The 20,572-nt window shown below is 31.3% G+C and overlaps 2 long non-coding RNA genes across 2 annotated transcripts; both read right to left on the bottom strand.

Moving 5' to 3' along the window:
• Positions 1-5,043: 5,043 nt before the first annotated feature.
• On the bottom strand, positions 5,044-15,727 carry LOC139502247 (uncharacterized). The gene is made up of 3 exons (XR_011658754.1): positions 15,621-15,727; positions 7,846-7,957; positions 5,044-5,381 (listed from the first exon to the last, which is right to left on the bottom strand). It is a non-coding gene; the product is annotated as an uncharacterized lncRNA (long non-coding RNA).
• Positions 15,728-17,800: 2,073 nt separating this feature from the next.
• LOC139501243 (uncharacterized) lies at positions 17,801-19,990 on the bottom strand. Its single transcript, XR_011658498.1, has 2 exons — positions 19,861-19,990; positions 17,801-17,951 (listed from the first exon to the last, which is right to left on the bottom strand). It is a non-coding gene; the product is annotated as an uncharacterized lncRNA (long non-coding RNA).
• Positions 19,991-20,572: the final 582 nt, after the last annotated feature.

Genomic DNA, 20,572 nt, shown 5'->3' with positions numbered 1-20,572 from the left:
TTTACTTTTTCATTATAAAGATTTCCTAACTCTTGTTCTAGTTTCTCTATTTTTTCAATCAGGGAGGTATTTGTTTCATAATCATTAACTCTGATGTTAGTTGTATAAATTTCATTATTAAGTTGTCTTAGTTGATTTTCTAACACATTGATTGAATCTTTTTTGTTGAGGGCTTTTAATTTACAGAATTGAATTGTACAATCTCGAACCTCTATTTTAAAAGTGTCCCATAAAGTATCTAGATTTTTTGAATCATTTGCTTTAATTTTATAGTTGTTAATTAGATTGTATATTATTTTTAGGTAGATTTCATCGTTTAAAACGCTACTATTTAATTTCCAGTATCCACGTCCTTTATTATTTCTTGATATATGTACTTTTAAAGATACACTATTATGGTCAGTGTATTGAATAACAATTGGTCTAATATCACAAGAGGAGCAATTTTTTTTTATTTCAGTACTAACAAGGAAGTAATCAATTCTAGTGGCTTCAGTTTTATTTCTTTTACACCATGTAAAATGACTTTTATCTCTGTTTTTTTCACGCCATATATCTGTTAATTTCAAAGATTTAATTAAAGTTTTAAGTCCGCAGACTGGTTTATCAAATTTTAATCTTTTATTTTTATTTTTAGTATCGTTTTCAGATAAAATATCGTTAAAGTCTCCTCCGATTATTAGTTGTCCAAGACTATATTTATCTATAAAAGTTTTAACCGTTTTAAAAAAAGTGTTTCTTAGCTTAGTATTATTTGGTGCATAAACGTTTGCAATTGTAAGTATGCTTTCGTCAATTTCTATATTTACCAGAAGAAGTCTTCCATCTTTATCTTTATAAAAGTCAATAAATTTATAGTTGAGCCTACTTTTTAACCATATAGATACCCCTCTAGCAAAATCAAACATTAATACTTCAATTGAACCTTTTTGTGCTGACATGAACTGTCATTGATATGGTTATATTTATAAATTTACTGTTTACAAATTTTTAAATTTTTTGAAATACTAAGGCTTTTCTACCTCAGGCATAGACTACCTTATCTGTATTTGGCCAAACTTTTAGGAATTTTGGTTCTCAATTCTTTTCAACTTCGTACTTTATTTGGCCTTTTTAACTTTTTTGAATTTGAGCGTCACTGATGAGTATTTTGTAGACGAAACGCGCGTGTGGCGTATATACTAAATTCAGTCCTGGTATCTATGATGAGTTTATCTACTATGACTTCTAAACAAAACAGCATGTTGAGCCTCATTTTCACCAGCAGTAGTAACTCAACAATACGCATCGTCGTGGTATTCTATAGATAAAAGCGGGTACTCATTATTATAGAATGTTTCGCTTTAGATTATGTTTTTGATACATTCTATGATTTAGCAATCAGAATATATGTATCTATTTAAGAAAACACGATATTGAATAGTATAAATTGCAGATAATTATCGTAATACTGTTGATCTTTATAAACATTTATAATAAAATGGGACAAAATGTATAAAATTTATACCTGGTGATGATTTATAGGCTTTCGGCACCACTTTGTGTAAGGAAATGACTTCTTTGGTAAAAATATACCAGAGAAACATTAGTTTCTTGCCACACATGGACCATGGAAAATGAATTATTTCTCAGTGTTAATCTGATAGGCAGCATGTAACGTTCCTTAATAACATTACATATCCTTATGTTTTAATGAATAGTTTATGTGGGAAACAAAAAGGCTAAATTTCACATGATTTCATATCCATTAATATCAGTAAAGAAATTTTTTTAGAATGTACAATATTTGGCCACGTGGTTGTCTTTTTCAGACAACTAATATTCTATGGTCACTTGGCCACAGCGCAAGGTTCAAACTTTTAATGTCGATACTTGCACTGTGGTAATTTTCAGTTTTTAAAACTTATTTGAAAAAACAAGACGACTTTCACAATGGAACAAAGTTTAACATGGAACTCCATGAGAAAGATATAGAAATAGCACTCAAAACATAGATTGGTGGCACACCCGATTCATCAATTCAGTAGAAAAAACACTGTCAAACACAAGGACACAAATAGAACAATAACTATCCACACTTATCTGTGTCCACACTTGTATAAAATACAAAGATGTCATTATGTTCTAGGATAATACCAGATAATAACGTGACTATTATTCAGTTATTGGATATAAGTATTTCGATGGATATTTATATTTCTTGATTAGACAATAACTGTATAAAATCGGATTTTGCTAATTGGACCTTCTTCATCATGTTAAATAACGGTCAATTTCATCAATACGATAATTGACTGACAATCAGCTGATACAGTTTATAAAAGATGACTGCGTGATTGATAGTGGTCAGTATTAACAAAATGAACGTCACAGTGAACATCTCAGGTTTAGAAAACGATACACATTGCGAAGATAATTGTAAACAAGACAGCTCTATCATTTTCATAGTAAGTTTATATGTATTTGGATCTCTAACTGTTCTTTTTAATGTTCCATCTGTACTAATGGTGATATTGACAGCATTGAAAAAAATGCAGATGAAATACATTCATATGTTGAGTTTGAGTATCACCGATGCTTTACTCGGAGTTTCCTGGATATTATTGACACAGACACTTGGAGGAACACAAATGTATTTCTTTGACTGTTACATCAGATGCTACTTGCTTTGTATAACGTTTATGGCATCCATGTTTCAGGTTTTCGGAATTTGCATTGAACGAAATATTGTGATTTGTTTACAGTTTAAAATAATGAGCCAACAGAAAAACTTTGTATCAATGTGTATCATTATAATATCATGGGGCTTAGCCATACTGATAAGTAGTATAATGTCAGCGGTCACTGTTAGTCGTTTTTACGATGCCAGAACGTGCTCATTAGAAAGTATGTTTCAAGAACATAAATATAATGCATTTGCGACATTTGGAATAATTTTTGCCATTACTCAAGTTGGAGTTGTGGTTGCTATGATCATTTTACTGGTATTTCTTGTTCAACATCATAGAAAAATAGTGAGATTGAATGTTAGAAAAATTAAGAAATCTGACATTAAAATGTGTATAACATTAAGCATCGTGGCTTTTTTGTTCTTTGCTGTGAACACTCCTTTAACTGTAGTATATCTACTAGATGGATTCCATACCGGTGTATCATCATCACGGCTATTAAGAAATGTGTGTTTTTTATTTGCTGGGATAAATTCGGCGATAAATCCGTTCATATATATCTTCAATATAAAACAATTCCGAGATTTCCGCCCTTGCACAAATCGTGTTCATCCATAAATTAAGTAAAGATTGCGATGATTATTGAGATGGCGATTCGTGTACTAGCATTCCCAATGCTGTGAAATATATGTCTGGCAGAGTTGGACACTTACTGTCTCCGTTCAAAAAAAATGACGGTGACATTATACAAAACTTGTATTTGATAGAAATATATCTGTTATGTTAAAAATAAATATTTCTTTTGATTGTTATTTTAATGTACAGTAGTGGCTGCTTATGTGGTGCGTGGACGATTTCAGCTATTTTGCAATGTTAAAATGTCTACATACCTTCAGCTTTCAGACAAAATTAATGTAACTTAGCCAAACTACAAAATCTTCTTAATAACATGTAAAAAAGTAAAATCACAAAAAAACTGAGCTCAGAGGAAAACCAAATAGGAAAGTCCCTTATCATGGCAAAATCAAACGACAAAACACATGAAAAACGAATGGACAACAACTGTCATATTCCTGACTTTGTACAGGCATTTTCAAATGTAGAAAATGGTGGATTGAACCTGGTTTTATAGCGCTAAACCTCTCACTTTGTACGACAGTGTCATCAAATTCCGTTATATATAGAGAAGGCAGTATATAGTCTTCAACAATAGATAATCATATATTAATTTGTTAGTTTGACTTAATATATTGTCCTATTCTATTTAATTGAAGATGTGCGTTTGCATGAATTGTTTTTTTTTTAATATATTGGAAAATTAACCGAAAATAACCCCCTAATAACGAAAAAAACGTCTTTCATTAATCGATATGCGGGTCAATTCATTTTTTTTTGCTAGTGGTCTATGATTCTAGAATTTACGTAGATTAATGAATATGTCATGTACATCATAACCCAGTTTTTAGTTCCCAAACAATGAAGAAAGATATGACACTAGTGAAACCAGAACACATAACTGCAATTATTAAAAGTTAAATTCATATTTACTATAGATGTCATGCGGATAAAAACGTTTTGATAACTGTAATAGTTCGTTTCTGTGTGTGTTACAATTTAACGTTGCGTCGTTTGTTTTCTCTTATTTTTGAGTGTAAATTGACATTGCGATAAGACGTGTCACGGTACTTGTCTATCCCAAATTCATGTATTTGGTTTTGAAGTTATATTTGTTATTCTCGTGGGATTTTGTCTGATGCTTGGTCCGTTTCTGTGTGTGTTAGTTACATTGTAGTGTTGTGTCGTTGTTCTCCTCTTATATTTATGCGTTTCCCTCAGTTTTAGTTTGTTACCCCAATTTTGTTTTTTGTCCATGGATTTATGAGTTTGAAAAGCGGTATACTACTGTTGCCTTTATTTTTTGCCAGTTGTCTCTGAAAAAGAGGCCAAACATAACATAAGGATATTATGATTAATAAGTCGAATACAAACTGACAATGCCATGATAAAAGAAAAAAAAAGTGACGACAAGACAAAAACAGTATACAAAATACAACATAGAAAATTGAAGCCTGAGCAATTGAAGTGTTCTTTTGTCCGTTTTAGCTGTACAGTTTAAATTTTTGTTGAACGTTGTATTTTGAGTGCATCTTTTGGCTCTTTGCGTACTTTGTAAAGTTTATCAAAATGAAATTAAATATTTTCTAACTTTAGTAGCGATACACACCAAAAGATGCGGTCTAACTGTACAAACTAAGAACAAGGCATTGTGTAACACTACGTTATAATTTAAATCAACTATCTGTGTATGTTCGTCAAATGGCAAGCTCCGAACTGTATCAAGGAAAATAACACTAATAACTCAATAACAAGAAAATTCCATATACATAACCTGAATTTAATTTTTTAGATATAAATCCACATTTTTTAATATAATAGTATTAAATTCATGTTGCAAGAAGAATTTTTTACTGATGATTAAATGGATAATAAATAACAATAATTTTATAATATTAATTAACAAGGAATGATGCACTAATAATGTGTGGGATTTAATGTAATATAAAAAGTTAACATTCCAATGTTATCCTCGAAAACCTCGTGACAACATCATCATTTTCATCATATCCGACATTTCGAATTCTCCATTCAGCAGAAACTGCATCATCATTAATCTCATAAACGGGTTCACCTGCTGTTTTTGCACTGGTCGGCCTGGAATTAATATAATGTAAAAATTTAAATAAATAAAGCATTTTTATATGGGGACGAAGTCCCCTATTACAGTAGAAAATTCAATAAAAAAATTAAAAAAAAAAATCGGGAAAATTTCCCGAATTTTTCATTGTACTAATGAACTGAAAATCGTTCAATTTTTTTTGTCGTGTTTTTTAATTTCCGGATCTGCGCAGAACACATAACTCTACTTCCTTCTTCCGGTCTTGTTGTCGTGAGACTTTGATTAGTCTAGTAAAATATAGGAACTCAAGGAACACAATACCAATATTTCATTTTTAATCATTCTGGTTCTTTGGTGTGAATAAACGCTAGGCCTACCTGATGCATTGCGTTTCTTTGTTTACATTGAACATGACGTCATAACTTAAATAACGTCACAAGTAAAATCCCTAACAACAGAACCAAAATCGGAAACGTTACGGTATTTCCGTATCTTTTTTTTAACAAATATTTAAAATACAAAAAAAATAATTTAAACAAACTTCGTCCCCATTCACAGGTAATGCCTGCCTCATATTATTTTATAGTACAAGTATAGTCAAACAACATTTAGACAAATCAGTACATATGGCTTGAAGAAAATAATTCATCGAATGGTTAAAATTTACACCAACAATTTCCAATTATATACTCTAAAGAACAGCACAAAAGATGCATTCCTTTCAATTGTTGAAAATTGGTTTTGTGATTTTTATAGCTTCCTCATTGTTAATTTTTTTTTTATGTTTCCATCTTCATCGCGAATTATGCATACGTTTGCTAGTTGATAGCTAATACTTGTTTCCTTTCTTTAGTTGTTCGAAGCTAATTTTATGTATTTATTTACTTGATCATCATTAAATTTGTATCGGTTTTGTATTTATTTACTTGATCATCATTAAATTTGTATCTGTTTATGTGTTCATCGGCCAATTGTGTATCTGTATGTTTGATCATTGTTAACTGTGTATCTGTATGTTTGTTTATTGCTAATTGTGTATCTGTATGTTTGTTTATTGTTAATTATGTATCTGTTTGTTTGTTTATTGTTAATAATGTATCTGTATGTTTGTTCATTGCTTATTGTGTATTTGTATGTTTGTTCATTGTTAATTGTGTATCTGTTTGTTTGTGCATTGCTTATTGTGTATCTGTATGTTTGTTCATTGTTAATTGTGTATCTGTATGTTTGTTCATCGCTTATTGTGTATTTGTATGTTTGTTCATTGTTAATTGTGTATCTGTTTGTTTGTGCATTGCTTATTGTGTATCTGTATGTTTGTTCATTGTTAATTGTGTATCTGTATGTTTGTTCATCGCTTATTGTGTATCTGTATGTTTTTTCATTGTTAATTGTGTGTCTGTTTGTTTGTTAATTGCTTATTGTGTATCTGTATGTTTGTTCATTGTTAATTGTGTATCTGTTTGTTTGTTCATCGCTTATTGTGTATCTGTATGTTTTTGTTTATTGTTAATTGTGTATCTGTTTGTTTGTTCATCGCTTATTGTGTATCTGTATGTTTGTTTATTTTTAATTGTGTATCTGTTTGTTTGTTCATCGCTTATTGTGTATTTGTATGTTTGTGTATTGTTAATTGTGTATCTGTATGTTTGTTCATTGTTAATTGTGTATCTGTATGTTTTTTTATTGTTAATTGTGTATCTGTATGTTTGTTTATTGGTAATTGTGTATCTGTATGTTTGTTTATTGTTAATTGTGTATCTGTATGTTTGTTTATTGTTAATTGTGTATCTGTATGTTTGTTTATTGGTAATTGTGTATCTGTATGTTTGTTTATTGTTAATTGTGTATCTGTTTGTTTGTTCATTGTTAATTGTGTATCTGTATGTTTGTTTATTGTTAATTGTGTATCTGTTGTTTGTTCATTGTCAATTGTGTATCTGTTTGTTTGTTCATTGCTTATTGTGTATCTGTATGTTTGTTCATTGTTAATTGTGTATCTGTTTGTTTGTTCATCGCTTATTGTGTATCTGTTTATGTGTTCATCGCTAATTGTGTATCTGTTTGTTTGGTCATCGCTAATTATGTATCTGTTTCCTTGGTTCCTTATTTTATTTATGCATGTTGCTTATTTATTATATCATTCATGTGTATATTTATATACTTGGTGTATATTCTGAAAAATCTGCTTAACATTTTTTTTAACATACCTAGTCGGCTAAGAGTTCTACAGAGCTCATGTTTCCCGGTTAATTTGTACATATCTTGCCAGACTCTACTAAATTCACTTTACTATCGCTATATGTGTTCATGTTTGACTGTTTATCACCAATTGTATTAAATCATTCTTTTTAAAATGTCTAAGTTGTATACTACCGTCATTTTTTTGTGTTTACTCAAATTGTAAACTTAATTGGTTAACAAAATTTTAGACATAACAGGCTAAACATGAGGTTATATGTGCATACAAATTACGAAGTGATTCGTTCTTTTACTTACCGAAGCTGCCATTGGCTCTTTTCGGAAATACTCGCATTGCTGCTGTCTGTGTATGGACACACACCAGTATAGAAGCTATTATCAAAACTACAAGTGGTTTACAGGATGCCATCTTAAAAACACAAACAAAACAAGAAATGTGATGAAAAATAGTATGTTGAAACTAAATATATAATTTTTAGTTTAACTCTAATGTTAAGACCCGTTTCCCTGGGAATAGAAATATAAATGTGCACTTAATGAATTGGATGCACTATAAGCTTTACCAGTTTTTTACTTTCCTCAGATACGCTCAAACAACAAAATTTTTAAATAAATCAAATAAATGAAAAATACCTAGATACGTAAAATGCTATTTGACCAAAAGAGAACTACAAAGGATAGTAAAATATGGGAAAATATATAACAATTCTTATACACTATACAGGAATTATTTTGAGAGCGAAATCATTCCTAAAATTGTATTCAGCTTACATATCATGATGCCATTAAATCCACTTTATTCTCCGTTATAAAGATAATATTTCCGTTAGATAAGTTCCTTAAGAATGGTTTACAAAAATCAATTTCATCGCAAAATCCTTGTAGATAATAAAGCGCTAATGTCTATCTCATGAAATAAGTTAAACCAATTAAATATGATATTAAGGGAAAAGATTAATAGCTTAAAATGAATAAGTTTAACTCAGCTGAATGTGGGAGTTGGAACATTAATTCAGAATAATCTATTATTGCATCAACAGAGAATTAAAATAAAGTGTTTCATAAATCATATCAGTACCAAAGTACACAAAACAGACCTGACGATACCCTCAGGGACTAACAGTCAACCAGCAACGGCTTCGACCAAGTTCTCGAATATTGAAAATAAACTCATCATAGATACCAGGATTAAATTTAGTATATACGCCAGACGCGCGTTTCGTCTACAAAAGACTCATCAGTGACGCTTGAATCCAAAAAAGTTTAAAACGCCAAATAAAGTACGAAGTTGAAGAGCATTGAGGACCAAAATTCCTATAAGTTTTGCCAAATACAGCTAAGGTAATCTATGCCTGAGGTAGAAAAGCCTTAGTATTTCAAAAACTTCAATATTTTGTAAACAGTAAATTTATAAATATAACCATATCAATGAAAATAACACTTTATCAATATGAAGCGTCCACAAAATACTTCTCGATATCTTTTGTCAGCGACTGTTCAGATACCTTGCACTTTATTTCTGTCTACATTAAAGAAACCACCAAATCATTAATATTTGATTCTAGTCCTGCATATGTATGACACAATTGCAACTAGTTTTTGAGTAAACATCATGTATATTCAGTGGAAGTGTGTGTCGTAATATTTTAATTGCAAAATTCATGACAACATGCGGCTTCTATGATAACATCACAACAATGCGGAAAAAATGTTATAACTTGTAATTTAATAAATGTGGCATCAACATGTAATGAATAAAATTGAATGTATCTTTCTGTATCTTTTAGGGTTTTTAAAAAGTTAATCATTATGCAATTTTTAGCACGAAGAGAGGTACCAGTTTCATACGAAACTTGATTCGATCAACGCTTTTCCTTCCCCTACAAAATACATATAGCAACATTTAAGTCGTAAATAAAATATCTGGACTTCATAAACAGTCTTCAGGCTTCGTCTGGCAGAATGAATTTAAGACGCATTGTGTCATTATGATTAGGCACTTTAGAATTTTATGAAGCTTTTGAACTTATATCGATTTTAATCCTGGTACCTTTCATAATTATTGAGTATATGCTTTTTCAATAACTTTTGAGGCCGACATATCCAGCTGAAGAGTCAACTTACGGACGCCATCACGAGTTGGTTGACCGTTATGGAATAACCGTATCACAAATGATATCGGATATGTTCCTTACGTCGTAACTACTATCCCCTTCCCTTTCCTGAATGTGACCTACCGAATAAGACTATTTACCGGATTTGTTATCACATAAGCAACACGACGGGTGCCGCATGTGGAGCAGGATCTGCTTACTCTTCCGGAGCACCTGAGATCACCCCTAGTTTTTTGTGGGGGTTCGTGTTGTTTATTCTTTAGTTTTCTATGTTGTGTCGTGTGTGCTGTTGTTTGTTTGTCTTTTTCATTTTTAGCCATGGCGTTGTCAGTTTGTTTTAGATTTATGAGTTTGACTGTCCCTTTGGTATCTTTCGTCCCTCTTTTACATATCACGATGCAATTAAGTTCCGTATATTCTTAATTATAAAAAAAATATTTCATTATATAAGTTCCATATGAATGGTATATATAAATCAATTTCATCGTAAATTTCTAATAGATAATTAGGCTTTAATGTCTGTCCTATGAAAATTTGTTAAATCCATTAAATATCATACTAAAGTAATAAATTAAAAGCTTGATATGAATAATGGATTCGCGGATAATTGCTTAATACCCACTACAAAGCTCAAGAAGAGAAATTTACCGACTTTTCAAGACAAAACCTGTCTTGAACTTATAGAGATATAGTTGCAAAATAATTGACAGTGTACTCATATAAACATTAGATGTCTTCACGTTTATTTACAAATGTTTTGTGTATCATACTTTTTAATGCAAAATTCCCCCAATAGAAAATTTTTGGGATTCTGTGAAATCAGAAATATTCATACTTGTCTACGAAGTTTAGATAGCTATATGAATATGTTTAACCCACCATTTTTTTTGGGGGGGGGGGAATACCTGTACCAAGTCAGGAGTACGACAGTTGTTTTCATTTGTTCCGTTGGTTGATAAAGTCTAACGTGACACCTTGTCAGGTTTATTGACTTCTTCCTTTTTATAAAATTTACCTTGACGTTCGGTAATTTACCTTGACGTTCGGTAATTTACCTTGACGTTCGGTAATTTTGTTATACCCTTTTATTCATACCAAGTACTTAGATGAAAAATAATATTCAATGGCGAATGATTTTGCTGTAATTTAGTAAATGTAATATATTGAACCTATTTTCCAGCAACAAACGGAATACATTATGCTTTAATGAAATAAATCAAGCATGTTAATTCTAACACACCGATACTCTTATCTTGTGTTCTGAAAAACAAACATAGTCTGTTCACCCTAATATTTATCCCAAAAAACAGCGAAACATCGTACATGTATAATAAAAATCTTGAATATGCTTTCATTCCCATGACTTTTTATAATTGAATATATAACTGAATTCTGACATGGTTGTGACTGTAGAGATATTTTCAAATATGTATGTCGTATATGTGTTTTTCCTTGATGATTATTTTTATATTAGTCGATACTTACCTGTGTTTATGACAAATATATCATTATTGTACAACAGTAATAAAGAATTTTTTTTCAAGCCATGTAGATATGCATTCAAAATAATTATACTTATAATTATAATGTTTACCGGGACGTTTCATGACTGTAAATACACTCATCATAGATACCAGGATTGAAATTTTGTATTTGTGCCAGACGCGCATTTCGTCTACATTAGTTACGCCCGAATGAAAAAAAGGCAAAAAGGCCCGTGCTTGCATTTACTATCATGATTTTCTAGATAGAGGGTTGTTGCTCACAAGGAAGCTATTGAATCAAGAGTTCCAAATGGTGAAGTAAAAATCATCTCTTCGTAAATTTTACGGACGCAATCACGAGTCGGTTGACCGTTTTGGAATAACCGTTTCACAAAAGATATCGGATATGTTCATTACGTCGTAACTACAATCCGCTTCCCTTTCATGAATGTGACCTACAGAGTTAAACGATTTACCGGATTTGTTATCTCATAAGCAACACGACGGGAGCCACATGTGGAGCAGGATTTGCTTACCCTTCCGGAGCACCTAAGATCACCCCTAGTTTTTGGTGGGGTTTTTAAACTTTTCTAGTATTCCATGTTGTGTCATTTGTACTATTGCTTGTCTGTTTGTCCTTTTCATTTTTAGCCATGGCGTTGTCAGTTTATTTTCGATTTATGAGTTTGACTGTCCTTCTGATATATTTCGTCCCCTTTTAAGTACGAATTTGAAGAACATTTTGTACCAAAAAATCTTAAAAGTTTTGACAAATACAGGTAATCTATTCCTAAATAAAGGCAACAGTAGTAAACCGCTGTTTGAAACTCATAAATAGATTGAGAAAAAAACAGATCCGGGTAAGAAACTAAAACTGAGGAAACGCATCGAATATCAGAGGAGAACAACGACACAACAGAAACACAACATTAAAATGAAACACACACAGAAACAATCTATAATATAACAATGACCATTTTCCTGACAGGACATTTGAAGAAAATAATTGGCGGGTTGAACCTGGTTTTGTGTCCAGCCAAACCGCCCGCTTTTATGGCAATGTTAAATGAAACATTAAAATGACAACATTAAATAACAGGACTACAATACAAATAAACGGAAGAACATATATGACAGATAAACACACGAATAATAGCTACCAAAAGGTGCCAGGTTTTAATTCAAGTACGCCAGACGTACGTTGTGTCCACACAAGACTGACTGGTGACGCTCAAAGGATAAAAAAACTCGAAAGCCAAAACAAGTACAAAGTTGAAAAGCATTGAGGACCAAAATTTCCTAAAAGTGTCCAATACGGCTAGGGTTTCTTCCTGGGATAAGAACATCCTTATTATTTAGAATAATTTATACTTTTGCAAACAGCAAATTTTATAAAATGACTATATGATAGATATATATAATAAAACCGAAGTGGTAACTAACTACAGAATAAAAACGAATACATTACAACTTAATCCAGCAGATAAAAATACACAGCCGAGTTAGCCAAAGCCTCAACCATGTCAACGTCACATTTGAAATTCTATAAAATAAAAACCACATAAAGTGACGTCCCATTTGAATTTCTAAAAGTATTTCCCAAAAATATGTGGTATTAATTAGATAATTAATTATATTATCTAGCTATGTCGGTGTTTCTTCTGAATCTAACTGTAAAGCAAATATATCGTACAGATTTCGTGAAACCAAACTAAAATCTAATAAATGAAGAGAGTGATTAATTTTCTTAACCATAACAAACGAATATAACAGAAAAGAATAATATGTTTTGATAAAGATCACGTCATATTAAGGAGAAACTAAAAAGTATTTCTGTTTTATAAAACTAATCATCTGTCAGCTACGTTTTAAAATATTAAAGTAGACGTGATACTAAGGACAAAATATAATAAAAACTGGTGGTTTCACAAACATATAGCTGCACCTCTTAAATTGTTTGTCCTTTCAACGAATATTAGGTTTGCGTATTAATCGATAAGGAACTAATATGGGAGAAATCAATATATTATACAAAAAAATTTGAATATATACGACTAATGACCCATTATTATAATTATGTTATAACACGAGTAATTGATTGTTTATTGTTACATGGTTTAACATGAAAGATTACAGCTGATAATTGGGAAAAATCAGATATCGAGAAACAGCTTTTGGATCCTTTTCAATTAGAAGCACCTGTTGTGCATGCTACTCTTGCCAATTACGAATTATTGCAGTCACATTTAATGATGTCATATCGAGGAAAGCACAGGGTTGTGGCAATGGATCATATGCGTTTAAACACCCATTCGACAACTTTCATGTCCTGTCATGTAATTTTGTCATTTTAATGTTGTAATTAACATTGCCATGTAAGCGGGAGGCATGCCACAAACCAGGTTCAACCCACCATTTTTATCTTACAATGCCTGTACCAAGTCAGGGTTATGGCCACTGTTATATTATAATTCGCTTATGTGTGTGCTACATTTTATTGTTGTGTTTCTGTTGTGTCGTTGTTATCTTATTTTTGATGGGTTTCCCTCAGTTTCAGTTTGTAACTCGGATTTTACTTTTTTCTCTATCGATTTATGAATTTCGAACAGCAGAATACTACTGTTGCCTTTCTTTTTTCACGTCCGTAAAAGTAGGAAATAGGACTTTACCAATACGCAACATTGGTTCAATACATTCCTTGCAAGCAGCAACCAACAATGCTCATGTACGATATTCAAAAAAGGAAAGTTATCCGCGACATAGAACACAGAAATGGAAAGTAAAAAAGAGGAAATGGAAATAATACGGGTAATTTCTCGTAAATTTTAGATCTTCATCGACCCCTATTATAAGTTATAAGGTTTGTTACTGACCCGTTTTAGAGTTGTGAAATATCGATAAGTGTTTTCTCTGAATGAACCGGGAACTTGTTTTGTCGCATATATGTAAGTGCCCTAGAAATTAACATAAAGGATACCATATATGCACGTAAGTTTGCCTTATTATTTGGTCTACATTTTAAATGTACAGATAAGGCTTTTTACGATGTCCTTTCATTTTTTACAGACTTTGCCATCTCTTTATCCATATAATTTTGCAATGATGGCATGTATATTCTTATTGTCATCGTTACTAAATTCCATAGAATGTATCTTTCAATTGGGTAACCTTTACAACCAGCAATCTAACATGTGCTAAAATGGATGTAAACATCTAATCTGCGACCAATGTTTTGGACTCATGATACGCCCCAGCTTTGTGACAAAACATCAACTTCAAGGTATTTGCCCCAAATGATCAATGTTTCACCATGGGCTATAGTTTAGCAACTTTCCATAGCAATAATTATTAAAATTCTGTATAATAAGAAGTGAGCTTAATAAGGAGTGGTAAATCATAGATGATAACTATGTTGATGTGAAAAAGTGCTGGTAAAAAACTCATCAAAGATACCAGCCTTAGCTTATAATTTACAACTGTGTGATAATTTTAACATGTTTAATGTGTAATTACTTATAAGATGAAGCAAATAGTATGTGAATCGTGATACTAATTGTATATACTTATTCGATAAGTAGCAAGTTTATTATCCCTCAAGACTCAACCCATTTCGCAACGCGAGGCGGAGAGTAATATTTGCTAACGAGAGGGCAATAAACTTGCTATCGTCTGAATAACCAGTAAATAACTGTTTTAATATACAGAAATACATTGGTGTATATTTCCAGACAATGTATGATGATTTTCTTTACTATGTCTCTCTTACTTTCGTTCTCAATGAAACATTTTGGACCATCATATTCAAATTTTAGGTCTAGACAATGTTAAAAAAAATCCGTGAACCCTTATTCTGCATTGACCTAATTAATGCTAGTAAAATTCTACTAAAACGAAAAAAATTGAAACAATATAGAAGAACGGAGAAATGTCTGCTATTAGTGTTTCACTTAATAAGAATATTATATAACCGGTTAATTGTTTTTGAAACTATTAATTGGTAAATAGACTTTGAACAGTAAAATATGTGTTTCAAGCAAAAAGTTCATATAAAGTAAATAGGTTTTGAAACTAAACGTTTTTTTTTAAATAATTTCATTAGAATGTTCATTTTATTTTATTCTATTATATAAATGAAATACATACTAAGGTATAATTCATTCTTGCTACGAGTACATAGGCACTTAAGGAATGGCAAATAGTCAATTACTGAACTAACTGTATGTCTTCTTTATTTTGTGTCTTTTGAAAACATAACCAGGGGGAGTCTTCTGTTCGTAGATAAGTACATGAACAGAATCGTAACTAGCAATGGCTAAGTTTGTAGTATAAGTAGTCACTATACGATAAACAATGAAAATATAAGAAAACTAAATACAATGAAATATAAAATGAATAAAATATGTGCTTAAAATTGAAAGATTTAAATTAACCAATGAAACAAATTAATGCACTTTTCCTAAATATACGTACATACCTTTCACGTAAACAAGTAAACACTGTGGAAAATAATTTACTGCTGGTTAAAAGATTTCGTGTTTCCAGTCTAGTAGGTGCATGTCAATAAAATTAATGGAGACATAAGGATTTTGCAAAAAAAACCTACAAAATGTCCTAAAATACTGAACATGACAACTGTAATACACGATTCAATATTCCGTCGAAATATTGTTCCATGTCATAATAGGTATTAATATGCTGTCATTTGTGGCGGTAATTAATTATGTATTTCCTCTAATTGTTTATTTATTGTTTGTAAAACAACATGTACTTAATGTTATTTTAGATACCAAACAATACAAAAAGTATACACACCTTTTTTTGGGACGAAGTCGTAAAACGTTAGGTGTATATCAATAAAATTATATAACGTATAAGGAAATTAGAGCCAGCAACACTCCAATAGTTTTATAAAAGAAAATGAAGACATATACGGATCAGAGTTCACCCTTTTATCATACAAAAAAAAGCAAGCTCTACAGGCAAGATACGTTAGAAAAAATAAGTCTGAACATGCATATGTAATCCCTAAAATTATTAAAATTCATTTGTTAGTTGATTGATTTCGTTTACGTAAGGTTTTAATGATGGAGGAGACCAGAATGCCCGGACAGAACTATTGAGAAAAATAACAATCCTAGCCAATTAAGATTGGAGTGGAGCGCATCTGCCATGTGGGCAATCCAAACTCACAACCTTGGTGTTGACGGGTTAGTGATACAATAGTTTTGGGTAATATCCATTTGACGTGGCTCGGTTCTTATACATCCTGTCATTGCGTTACTTCGCTATGGCAATGTTTTTATTCTTGTCTTTCGTATTGCTAATGTGTTTTGCCTAAATCATGTTTAATTATTAACAATCAGTATGTATGCTTAGATTACATGTGTTGTTTGTGTGGATATTGTGTGAACTTTGTGATTTGTATTGATTTATATGCTCTTTATTGGCCCTCAGGAAAAAAAATATTTGAATTTGAATTTATATGCCTTTTTGTTTTTCATTATTGACATACATGTTTGTTTTATAGTAATTAAGATTATAACACAATGTTGACTGCTGTACCCCTGATTTACTTTCCCCTATCATGTTTGTTTGTTTTGTTCACACATCACGTCAATATATTGGAATTGTATGCAACTGTCATACAAGTGAGAGGTTAAGCTAGATATAAAACCAGGTTGAATCACCATTTTCTACAGATGAAAATGTCTGTCTACCAAATCAAAAATATTACGGTTGCTATCCATTCGCTTGATGTGTTTGAGCTTTTGATTTAGACATTTGATTAAGGACTATCCGTTTATAATTTTATTTGGAGTTCTGGATTTTTGTTATTTTACTTTTTGATAACATAAACCATTTGCCCACTAATGCCCTGAAAAATCATAAAAAACAACAAAAAATATAACAGCGCACAAAGAAACATCTCAAGGTAAAAACAAAGATTCTGATTGGGACAGGTATAAAAAGTAATGCGAATGAAAAACTGTAATTATTGAAGAGATGGTTTACACTTATTACTTATTGTTTAAACAAACTTAACCATAAAATGCCAACGTGAATAGTGTACTGTCACACGATCTGATCTTAGGTGACTGTAACCATAAAAATCGTGATATAACAGTATTGAAATATTGCAATGTACTTATTATGAGAATAATATTCAATAACAGCAGTATGAACAATCATACCGCTTGTTTACCTTACTTAAGGGTATTTATTTTCTGTTGCATCCATCTGTGCATTGCAAGTACAAGACGTTTTATAGAGCTTTCTTGTACATGATATACAAATGTATGTTTCTGGAATATTCCTGACGACTAAAATTTAACTACAAAATATTTAAGACTGACAAAAAACTTAACAAATCAAAACAACCTCGTCATTTTGTTTCTGTTGGAGAGTTGCCTTCTTGGCAATTATACCACGTTTCCTTATTTGCATACTAAATACAACAGCATATACTTCTAGGTTGGCATTAATTTATGGGCTTAATATACGATCTTCCAGTTAGGTACTTTCCCCGAGGAGAAAAACAATTTGATATCACCGAACCTTTCAGAATATGTTGAAAATAAATTCTTAATATTCAATGAAGCTGTAATTTGTAATTAAATAAAATACCAACTTCGTGTAAAATTAAAAACCAATATAAAAAAATACTTTATTATAAAAATCATTGATTCTGTCCTCCTTCATTCCATTAATAAAAGCCATAACCAGTTATTGTTGTTTTGAGTTTCTTTTTCTGCCATCATTTGTTGCATCAGCCACATTCGAAGGTAAACATTACCTATCTGGTTACCTAAAAAAATAGTTTTTATACTCATTGACTAGGTATAGTGAAAAAGTAAGTGTATTGTCCCCGAAGTGTAAGTATAATAATATAATAAACTTACTACTTCACGAATATTTAGTAAGTTAGTGTTTTATTATACCGAAAGAGACAAAAGACAAAAATGTCGGGACTAAATTCCGAGAAATATGATGACTTTTGCGGTCAAATAGTTTCACTGAGGTCCAATAGTTGGAAACTATTGACCGGTGAAGTAGTTCAACGCTTGTTATTTGAAAAATAGTGATAAGATGGTGTACTTATTTTATATAGAAAAATATAACTGAGGTATAATCAATGTACATATCCATTGTATTTATCCTGTAATTTACCCTTTATTTGAGCTTTTTAAGTGAACTTTTTTCATTCTCAACAGTTGTCTTATATTTCATAGAGATATACTCGTCTAAAACACGACCCTTAAATGAACTGTGACGTAATAGTAGTCTTAATATTAACTTTCGCTCATCAAAGATACAAGAGAGCAGTAAGCTTTCTTTGTTCAAATACAAATAAACTAAAAAATAGTTGTTATGTGTACATTAAATGACTGATAACACGGATATACATTTGTAATATGTTTAATTCAGCAATGACTTAAAATACATTATATTGATTGTTGGTTATTATACGCCTCCTCAGCACATCAAGTAAAATACATTATAAATTATCCGTTTACGACGATTAAATGTATTCTAGAAATGGTCTCCATAAGATTTTTAGGTTTTTTAATACAGGAAAATTACAGTTTCATCGGAAGTTCTAAGTGAGGTTCGTGTTGCTCAGACTATTCTGTGTTGTGTTTTGTGTACTATTTTTTCTACTGGTCTTGTTGAGCCATTTGTTGTCAGGAAATATAAGTTCCTTCATAACTTAAGTTCCATAAATTATTTAAACATATTCCTTGGCCCACCGCACATATTTAAAATATCTATAAAATTACAGCTGTTTTTGTCATACTGTAGTATAAATACCAATAATTAGACAATTTACAACAATGATTTCGCATTTTATAGACTGAAATCGAAAAAAATGGTTATTCCGCTTTTGGGCGTTTTATGGAATACAAATGAAGGTGATAACACGTGCACGTTTACGTCAATGTTTAGAATACAAAACTGTACGAAAGCACCATTATCAACGGAAATAAACATGTAATTGTTAGAAATGTATCATGTGTGAAGAAGTAATTGCTGGTTAAGTAGTACGATATAATTAGACTAAACCAAAACAACAACAAAAAAAACACAAACATTGTCCACGTCCTTTAACTGGAGAGTGCACTTAGAATTGGTAGGAGGAGAAAACTTCATCCAGATTACAGATACATGGATATAATTGAGAGTTGAATTATGCGTGATGCATTATCTGTTCACGAACAGACGCACAGACCGAAAACCATAATACCCCTAGGTGGGACATACAAAAAATAAATCGGAAGCGAGAACGTTCCAATAATAAAACACGTTAAACGTTGTGGAGAGGGCTTACATCCAATTCAATTTATTTGAATAAAATATTGTTTAAACTAATTAAACGTTAAACGTTAGTAAAGGAGAGATGAAAGGTATCAACAAGGCATTCAATCTGAAAAATAAAACTGACAACGTCATGCTAAACACAAAACAACACCACCAGACAAACAGTACACAAAACCCAACATAGAAAACTTAAGACTGATTAATACGAATCCCTCCAAAAACTGGGGGTGACTCAAGTGCTCTAATAGGTTGACAAGATCCTGCTCAACATGTTGCATCCGTCATATTACTTATGTTAGTACCTTCCGGAAGAAAGGAAAACAAATATATAACCAAAAAGATTACTCAAACTTAAAAAGGTGTGTGTTATTTTTTTCAAGTAAATGTGTCTTAGTTACCTTGCTGTATGGCAGGCTTTGTAGCTGGCATTGTTGTCTGGGCTTCAGTTATCACAAACGCCACACTAAGGATTAACAGAAACAAACAACTGGGAGACATGTCTATAATCTGAAATGTAATGCACTAACATACATGTATACATATTATTTTTGTTCATTTGCCTTGTTACTGAAATTGTCGTTTTTCGTATAAATTTCCACAAAAAAAACAACAGTAGTTCACCGATATTAAAATATCATAAAGTGAGCAGGAAGATACAAACGAGGTTACAAACAATAACGAGGTGAACCGCATGAACTCCAAAAAGAAGGAAAACCGGATGGGTAAACAGAATAAGTGTCTCATGCTATGCATGTACCACCCTACAAGCGAAATAATATTAGCGTAAAGACCAAGAAAAAGTCGCTAGTGGTCGAATTGAATTCGTGAAGTTGACATTTAAAATTGTTAAGTGTCAATTTATAAACAAAATACATGCTTTTGTGTGAAGTTTGGTTGTTTTTGTCCTGTACATTACATTCACATAGGCCTATAAGTTGTGTATTGCAGGAATTTCAAGAATGCACCTCGTATAAGTAGTTTTGGATGTAGATGGTTACTTTTCTTTCTTTTGGAATATATTATATAGCAAGATTTATCTGGATTTTGCAGGTAATAAGTATAAGATGCGTTGATAAAATCCACAAAAAAAGATTGATGTTACTATGAAAA

Source organism: Mytilus edulis, chromosome 13 (genome assembly GCF_963676685.1).
Source record: "Mytilus edulis chromosome 13, xbMytEdul2.2, whole genome shotgun sequence".
Classification (NCBI taxonomy): domain Eukaryota; kingdom Metazoa; phylum Mollusca; class Bivalvia; order Mytilida; family Mytilidae; genus Mytilus; species Mytilus edulis.
Note: the sequence above shows the minus strand (reverse complement) of the source record. Positions and strands in the feature narration are given on the sequence as shown.